The sequence below is a fragment of the Xenopus laevis genome, chromosome 5S (genome assembly GCF_017654675.1).
Source record: "Xenopus laevis strain J_2021 chromosome 5S, Xenopus_laevis_v10.1, whole genome shotgun sequence".
NCBI lineage: Eukaryota > Metazoa > Chordata > Amphibia > Anura > Pipidae > Xenopus > Xenopus laevis.
In genome coordinates, this window is record NC_054380.1 from 114506570 (window position 1) to 114516460 (window position 9891).

General features: G+C 40.9%; 1 pseudogene; it reads left to right on the forward strand.

Annotated features, from left to right (window-relative positions):
- The first annotated feature begins 229 nt into the window (after positions 1-229).
- LOC121394128 lies at positions 230-7702 on the forward strand (annotated as a pseudogene).
- Positions 7703-9891: the final 2189 nt, after the last annotated feature.

Sequence of the window (9891 nt, forward strand, 5' to 3'; positions counted from 1 at the left end):
GAAGGAAGTGCTGCACAGGAAGTGCAGGGAGAGCTGGCAGGAAGGAAGTGCTACAGGAAGTGCAGGGAGAGAGAAGCAGTAGAGTGAAAGCAAGGGGCTGCCATGTCCCAGGTATTACTAGGGTTACCACCTTTGTGCAGCTCAGGATCTGGCAGGGGGCGGGGCCGTCTTATCACAGGAAGGGCCAGTGACATTGTGGGTGGGGGTGCTACATCAAGTGACTGGGGCTATGACGTTGCGACCAAGCGATTGGCTGATCACCATGCTAATCACGGAAGATCCTGATTTTCCAAATAAGGAAAACCGGGCAGACTGTCTTGACCCCAGCAGCCCTTATGAAAACCGGGCTGTCCGGGTCAATTTGGACAAGTGGCGACCCTAGGAATTACTGAGTGTGAAAAGTCAGTAGGGAACCCAAGTGTACTTTATTTAATGTGCAGAAGCAAAGGGGTTTCTTGTCAACAAAGCATGCTCTTCTCATGGCACGAAATGCCAAAGGGAGTCATTCACAGGACTGTGAAGTAACTGCCACATAATTGGGAATTCCCCTCCGAGATAAAACCCTCTGAAGTATTATGTAAAGTTGCTCCTGGCTGGCAGGCTCTATGTATCACTGCATTTAAAGGTACAGTATCCTGCAAATAAACCCATCAACCTTTCTTCTGTGAGTGTGATTGTGGATCAGGGAAGTTCCCTCAAGGGGGTATAACAGCCCAGTCTGTTCTGACCCTGGGTGGAGCCAAATCATAGTTAACCTGCTCTCCCCTGTAACAGAGACACAAGACTCCTGTTGTGCCAGAAGGAAGTCAGTGATAGATTTATTGCAATGGCAGAATAGGACTATAAGTTAAATGCTAATTTTCGAGTACAGACACTTCTCAATTTCTCAAGCATTTTTCTGCAAATGCGATATTTACATTACAACAATTACAATACAGTACAAGCCTTCTTAAAGCAGCACATATGCTTATGCATCTTCCTTTACAAAACCAGAAAGTGATCGACTGACCAATATTTGTGGGTGGAGAGAGAGAGAAGTGCTTCACATACGTACAGAATGACTGGTTTAAGAGCCATAATAACATGCTGCCAGATCTCATGAATGTATGTCAGAATGGCCTATGTGCATTGAAATCAAATATAGAAACCAGTAAGGTTATGGTGACCAAGGAGCCCTTGAGCCCAAAAATGAAATACATTCAACAAGACTCCTTAATACTGATAGCTAGGCACCAAATCCCAAATTTGATTCGGCATTTGGCTGAATCCGACCTATTTTCAGCAAGATTCCGCTTCAACTGAATCCAAGAGGTGATCACTTCTGAGGAAGTGGCGAGAAGCCACAAAACGTGTTGATCGTATGATCCACAATGTTGGGATATTCTGGATTCGTTTAAGAATGGATTTTTAAAGATGGACTATTTAAGGTGACATTTTATTTACTATTTTGCTCCCTCTGTTTGCTCTGTGTTATGTTGGATATAACGTGCACAATATACACCTCTGGGGGTCAGGTTACACTTGAAGCACTGGGAGTTTTTGGTTGGGATAGTTGCTCCCTTGAACACATTGGACTCGACTGAATCCAAGAGCCTGGCCAACCCAAATCAGAACCCTATCTAATTGATAAAAAGTGCACTTTGCACATACTCACATTTAGGCTCGTACTTTGTGCGCATCTGTTTTTTCTGCTGGCACCTCTGCATTTCTAGTGCTGCCAAAGAGTTCAGATTGGGTTCAGTATGCATAATTCTAATGAACCATGAGGTGGCATTGCTGCATTTAAAACTGAATTCAAATAGAGAAACAAGAATTTTGCACAAAGTGGCCTGTTTATCAAACAGCACTACGGATTACATTACATAAAATTCTATTGTTATTCCGCAGAAGGGATGTGACTTTTATTAGATGTAAACTTCCACGAGTGATTATCAATGGGGTTATTTATAAAAAGCAATGCTTTGTTTCATGGGTAGAGTCCTACAGCTAACTCTTGAATAGAGGGCTGTCTGCATTTAGCAACAATCTATTCAAGACAGGCAGGGGTAATCACATAGGCCTGCCCTTCTTACCTGTATGTCATTCAGCTGTGCAGGGTTGGGAGCGACAAAAGACAAATGGGGTAATGTAATATGTTTTGTTAGCACAAATAAACTTCGCATTGAGAATGTTTGAGACCATGTTTGCTTCCTTTTTGATCGATTACAGACCTCAAAGACTTCCTCTCAAAGTTTGTGATCAAATGGCTTTTGCGAGCATTCTCAGTGTATGCAATAAAATTTCGCAAACGCAAAGCGTATTTAGTGCCGGAATATTTTATGAAACTCCAGAGCAGGTTTTAACGCTAACCTTTGCTTAACGATGTACTGTAGTATTTACCAGCAAATGATTTTACATTGTGAGCAGAGCTTAACATTTGCAAAAATGTCACTTGCAATTTTTTATTGCAATCCCTCAAAAGGATTTTTTAATCCCATGTAGATGCAGCCAGACTGGGGGAAGAAGTGCTTGTTGAGTGAGCACTTAAGCTGGCCATAGATGTTGAGATTTTTAAAAGATCAGATCCTGATCGTGAGACCACGATCTTCTCAGAACGATCGTACAATCGTACGAATTTACCATCAACTATAAAGACCAATTTGCCAGGAAAACTAAGGGGAGCTGCCTGCTTGGCCCTGCAAACATAGATAAATTGCTTTGGGACCGACAAAGATTTTTTGACCTGGCCGATCAATTTTCTGACAGATGTCGGCCGAAAAATCGTAAGATGTACGATCGTTCAAATCCCACTAACTGCACAATAATTTCGAAGGATTGGTCGAGCTTCCCTAAAATCGGTCGTTCGGCAAGAAGAATCGTTGCGTCTATGGGGAGCTTAAGGGTCACATGCTACACCTCTCCCCCTGGTCAACAGTAAATGACCCTCCATATGTTGAACACAGAATAGTCACTGTTTAAATAATATACAGTACATAAGATAGTCATGAATAGCATGCTTATGATTCCAATTATATATTCAATCTGATAGGGTCGGACTGGGCCAATGGGGCACCAGGAGAAATGGGCCACGCTGACCCAGCACTGCTGCCTTCCTTCCTCTCTGATGGCCAAACCCCTGCCGCAGGCATATTTGCTGACCAATATCTGTGGCCAGGTCTGCGCCTCCCCCACTGAGCCACAAGCCCAGGAGGAGATTCACAACAGAGCACTCGTGGGGTGGGGTTGTAGCTCAGGAAGAGGATGAGAGTGGTGGGCACAGGAAACCCAGTCTGATCCTGAAAATGAACACCATTAAGTTTAGCTTTTCCATGGGGTGGACCCACCTTGGCTGCTGATGTTGTGATGTGGAAACTAGTGGTCCCCGAAATTGAAGATACAATGGCCCCAGCATTTCATGGCTCAGTAGGCCAGATTTCAAGACACAGTGTCCCCAGCTATTAAAGATAAATAGGCTGCACACGCATATATCCTCAAATTGTGATTAACCCTTTTGTTCACCATAAATCCCAGCTACAGTATTCATGGCATTTGAGGAAACAGTGACTCTAGCATCTCAAGACACAATGATCCCACCCTTTTATTATGCAGTGATCCCACCATTTCAAGACACTACTGTACATTGTTGCATGCAGAAGTACTGCAGCACTATATGAACAAAACTATGCGAATACAATTGCGCAAAACTTTTCAGTGTCCCAGCAATATATGAAACAGTATCCCAAACAATTTATGGCATAATGGTTTAAGACAATGGTCCCTGCATTTCATAACACAGCAACCTGTGTTCCATGATCAGAGCAATTTATATTACTTTGGCTATGGGAATATGAACACATTGTCAACTCATTCATGGGGCCCATCCTTGCATGACGAAGATGCACAACATTTCAAGATGCACAGTGCAATAAAATGATATAAAATATGGTATTTCTAGCCATATTTATTTTTAGGGTTTAGTTCTCCTTTAAAATAATACTTCTTCAAATTCTAAAGGAGGTTCACCTTAGAACTAACTTTTAGAATGCTGTAGATATAGCTGTTTTTTTTTTTGTTTTAATGAATGTACCCTTCTGATCTGCTCCTCTCTGTCCTTAAAGGGGAACTATCACAAAAATGAAAATGTTATAGAAGCTTCACCATACTGAAATAAAAAACTTTCTAAATACAATCAATTAAAAATTCTTTACCATTTCTGAAATAATCAAGTTTATCCTCACTATCCCTCTCTCAGAATCTGTTTCTCTTCTCTCTTTTCATTCAGCAGTTGGGTGTCAGATATTCATTGACAGTTAGATCCAATATATCTTATAGGGGGGCTCCTTTTGCCTAGAAGATGTATTAGGGCAGAGACACACTCTCAGATTTAGTCGCCCGGTGATAAATCTCCTCTTCTTCGGGGCAACTAATCTCCCAAAATTTCCTTCTGCCGACTAGTAAGTAAATCACCAGCAGGATGGCACTCGGAGCACTACATTTTAGGAAGCCACCCGAGGTTTCCTCGTGAGGCAACTTCGGCCGACTTCGGAAAAAAAAGTGCACCGATTGCCATCCCGCCGGTGGCACGGGCCGACTAATCTCCCTGAATCTGAGCGTGTGTCTCTGCCCTTAGAGCTCACTCTATTAAAATCACCAGACATCACGTCTCCCTACATGCAGAATTTGTGCAAAAGGCAGTTATTTTGTTACATTTTGCTTGTACTGGAATCAGTTATTTGAGTGAGCTCTTATTTCATAAATGGTACAGAATATTTAATTGATTGTATTTAGAACGTTTCATATTTCAGTATGATGAAGCTTATATTACATTTTTATTTTCGCGATAGTTCCCCTTTAACTTTAAAATGCTCTCTGTTTACCAAGGTTTCAGTGAAGCAGAAGTCCCAGCTTTTAGTTCAATCATCTCTGTTCAGTCATCTTTTATTGAGTCACTTCAGTGACTTCAGTGTTCAGTTGGGTCCTCTGACCATGCTCTCTAAAAATGTTGCAGAATAATTAAAAAATTGCAGCATAAATAATTTGAAGTGGCCTGTTTTGGGGTTTTAAAGCCTTAAATGCCACATAAAATAAATAAATAAATAATATTTGAATAATAAATAATATTCCTTTAGCATCATCCTATTGTCCTCACCAGAGTGAAATAAAAATTTATCACCCATAACAGTCACATTTAATTATTTTTTTCAGTTACATCTGCTGACAAGTAGCACATTACAATATGAATTTCATTGCACGTATAAAAATGGATCTATTGCTGGCCTGATTCACATCACTTGTATCTGGCTTGTTTAATGCTGACGGCAAATCAATCAAATGAATCAATACAACACGCTTAGTTCTTGCTACTTTAATAACACCACACTATGCAGAACTTGTTATACTGTATATATTTTACACTATCTGCCTAGTAAAGTGATAATTCCATCTATTCCTCTCCTGAGGCCATTAAATGAGCCACCTTTTACTAAAAGGCCATTCAGATATCCATAGCTGCAGGCTTTCTGGAATAGCCGGATGTGATACATCTATTTACAAGAATCAAAAAGTAGGACACATTTGCCATGATCCTTTGTTTCATGTATATTTGGCTCAGACAAAGCCTTTGCTTGGACCACATCCCTTGGACGATTTTTTATTGTTAATATCATCTTCATATGTGAAACAAACACCACTAAATATTATACTCCACTGATATCACAAAGAGAAAGAAGCTTAAATCTATCTAGGACTATAGATGATAGGTTTCTGCATCACGAGCATGAATGGATTACAAACCCTCCCGGCATGGAGATAAAGTTACTCTATATCCCTGCAGCCACCTGTTTCATTGCGGCTCTATTTGCCACAGCTGCTGTTCTGTTTACCATTTTATTGTCAGGATCTGCTGGGATTCAAAACAGGAACCATTGGGTTTGTGGCTTGATGCCTTAACCACTGGACCAGGTGAGCAGCCTGTAGGGTTGCTCACTATATATTACCTGGCCTTTGCAGCCCCAGACCAGTGCAGCCTGATTGGTTTGCAGTCAGCCAATCAGGGCTGACTCTGCCCTATTTAAGGCCAGCCCTCCGAACACTCCTTGCCTAAGCATTGGTTCCCACCCTAGCAATGTGGCATTGTCCTTAGCTATGGGTTTCGGTTCTAGCCTCCTTCCTATTCTGCCTTGCCTTGCCTTGTCTGATCTTGTCTTGTCTTAACTTTTCCCTGTCTTGTCCTGCCTAGCTCTGAACCTTGTCCTGTCATGATCTGTCTTACCTTCCCCTTCCAATTCTGCTCCGGTCCTGCTTTAAACCTGATCTTGCCTTAACCTTATTCTGCCTTGACTTTGACCTGACCTTGCCATTCTGGTTCCTGTTCTCTTCTGACCTGTACTCTGTCTATATCCTCCCTAGTCTCGCTCTGCATCTTGCCCTGCCTTTTCCTCCCTCTCCTGCTATCCGCTCCAGTCCTCTCCTGCTATTCACTCCATTCCTCTCCTGCTATCCACTCCAGTTCTCTCCTGCTATTCACTCTAGTCCTCTCCTGCTATCCACTCCATTCCTCTCCTGCTATCCGCTCCATTCCTCTCCTGCTATCCACTCCAGTTCTCTCCTGCTATTCACTCTAGTCCTCTCCTGCTATCCTATCCAGTCCTCTCCTGCTATCCTATCCAGTCCTCTCCTGCTATCCGCTCCAGTTCTCTCGCTATTCTGCTCTAGTCTCCTTCTGCACTTTATCCCGCACAGTCCCGTCCCATCCAGTCTGTTCATGTTCTACTCCTGTTCTATCCAGTCTGTTCCTGTCCTGAGTCCTCTCCTTCGTGTTCCGCTCTGCACCTGTTCCATTCTGACTCATTGCCTTCTTCAACCTGTTCCTGCCTTCCCTTTACGTGTTCCCTAGGCACATACAGCTCCTGCCTCAAGGACTCAACCTTCCCCCATCAGTCTCCACAGCGCCCTCTACCTAATCCTTGACATTTATTCACGTTCAGCCTACGAAAAGAGACAAGGTTCATCCTAATGGGAAATGCATTGGTTTCTGACTTGTGGTATATTTTTCTGAACACCACTGCATTTGCAATGTGTGCAATGTGAAGGTTTCCAGGAGAGCTTGTGCCCTGATTCTCTTCTTTCAGTCCGTCACGTATAGTGGAGGCGTTCTCACCACAGCTCTGATGGTGGTTGACACCTATTTGGCTATTCTATGGCCCTTGCACTACTCTTCCGTATTGCCTCCCTCCAGAACTAAAACAAAATTGTGTTTTTATGGATCATTTCTTCTTTCTCCTTGGCAGTACGGTTTTTAGTCTTACACTTTACCCAGAAACCGGATACATGTCCCCGTCATTCATGCTCCCTGCCTTTAAATTTTGTCATGACCCTGCATGCAGAAGAAGCCATACTCCTGTTCCATATTCTCTGCATTACTGCTTTTCGCTTGTGTTTCTCATTGATTATTTGCTCCTACATGTTCCTCCGCTATAAAACCAGGCAAAGTGGAGTTTGGAATAGAGTCTCTTCCAGAGCCAATATCACCTTCATGATAAATCATTTCATTTAAGTTTCTTACTACCTTCCCCTTTTGCTTCTTCTGGCAGAATCTGTGCCCTATATTAATAACATCATAGACTATAGAACAAGCTTGTTGGCAACATTTACAATCTTCAAAGTTTTGATTATCTTACCTAAATGCATCTCCCTATATCTTTATACTGGAGTTTCTCCTTGACTGAGTTATCATGGCATTACAGGCATCCACCACTACTGAGGAAAGAAGTAAAACAATTTAAGATCCCTTTGCTGGTAGGCACAGTACTCTAACCCATGCATGCATGCTCAGCAGCTTCATGTTGTGTTTCAGATGTTCCCAACTATGACACTAGACAAGAGCCACTGAGAAGAGTTTCCTGATCAAGGGAATATTGAAACACTTTTTAGAGATTTGACAGTTGTGAATATTTATCTGAGGCACTGTCACAGTAGGAATTATGGTTGTACCTGGAATATCTTTTTTATCCTTTAAGATGATTAAGCAGAAAATAAATAAAATAATACAATAAATTTGTTGACTTCTGTAGTAACATGGCAATCAATATGATACTACAGAATCAAGATTCCATAGGACTAGTGCAGTTATATATCCCATGTTACTGTGTAAACGTCTGCTGTGAATATATGTTTTTCTTATTTAAAAGAATGTTTGTTGTGGGTTTTTTTTAATATGGGGCATTTCTACATATACATATAATGCAGCAAGCCCTGATTTAATTTGTTTCTCATTGATACCCCTTACTGAATTCATTACTTGAATTATTAAAGTAACTTCTAATTACATTATAGGCATTTCAGTTGGATCAGAACTATGGAATCCTAAAAGTGCTGATGGAATTACATGACGTTGAATTAATGGAGCAAGCTGAAATTGATGTGAGAAATATTAGTGGCGTTAAAATAACATCATCCTCAAACAACCTTAAATCTTTTCATGAATATGGTGGATGTTGTACACATTGGAGTCAAATTGTTCTTCAAGAACATCACTTGAATTTAAAATACGTGGGGTGAGTTTGGTTACTTTATTTTCCTTTGCAAAGCTGGAGTTGTTAACTCACTGTGGCTGAAGTTAACATCTAGGGGCACATTTACTTAGGGTCGAATATCGAGGGTTTATTAATCCTCGATATTCGTCTGTTGAAGTTAAATCCTTCGACTTCGAATATTGAAGTCAAAGGATTTACTGCAACTTGTTCGATCGGACGATTGAAGGAAAAATCGTTCGATTAAATCGTTCGAATCGAACAATTCGAAGGATTTTAATCCATCCATCGAATGAAATTTTTTTGATCACAAAAAGGTTAGAAAGCCTATGGGGACCTTCCCCATAGGCTAACATTGAGGTTCAGTAGGTTTTAGGTGGCGAAGTAGGGGGTCGAAGTTTTTTTTAAAGAGACAGTACTTTGACTATCGAATGATTTTTAGTTCGAATCGTTTGATTCGAAGTTGAAGTCGTAGTCGAAGGTCGAAGTAGCCAATTCGATGGTCGAAGTAGCAAAAAAAAACATTCGAAATTCAAAGTATCTTTAATTCTATTCCTTCACTCGAGCTAAGTAAATGTGCCCCCTAATCTAAGAAAGATTGGGTTAAAAGGGTGAATTTGCTTTACTCCAACTTTTTAGGGTTATAAAAAAACCTTGGAGTTAAGATGACTGTGAATTTGGGGCAGTATATCTCCTTGCTCAACACGAGTGCAATAAAAAGGGCTTCTTTTGTACATACTTTTTTCCTAGTATTTTAATCTTAAAAATCTATTGATTTTTTTTTATTTCTTAAACTAGAAAGGACAAGCAGGGAAACTGAAGCTATTGCCTGTTTGGCCCTGTTCTTAAAAAAACAGGCTTTAAAGTTATCTGTAGAAATAAATCAAAACAACTGGACTTGTGTTTTTCTTGAAGACATTTCACCAGTCACCCAGCTGCCTTTCTCAATTGAGAAGGCCAGTTGAACGACTTCAAGAAAAACACAAGTCCAGTTGATTTGACTTATTTCTACAGATATACCATGACATGGATGAATATGAATTTTCATGAACGTTGGCTCTAACGTTCCATATCATTCTTTCCAACATATTTGTTTTCTCCAAAGAGACTAACAGGGAATTTTTCTCATACACCAGTTGAAACCTCATTTGCAACTTCAAAGGGTAAACGTGAAAAACTAACATACAGCTCAAGTATGTTTTCCCCTTTGTAACAGAAGTGGAAACACTGACAGGAGGGGATTTCTTGTTTCTCAACAGAAATGTTCAGCTCGAGTAAACATACATGTTTGGGGAGTTTATAGGGTGGTTAAAGGAAGATCTGACACTGTCTGGTTCATAGGCAGTCATACAGGATACAGTGAGATACAGCACAGAGCAAA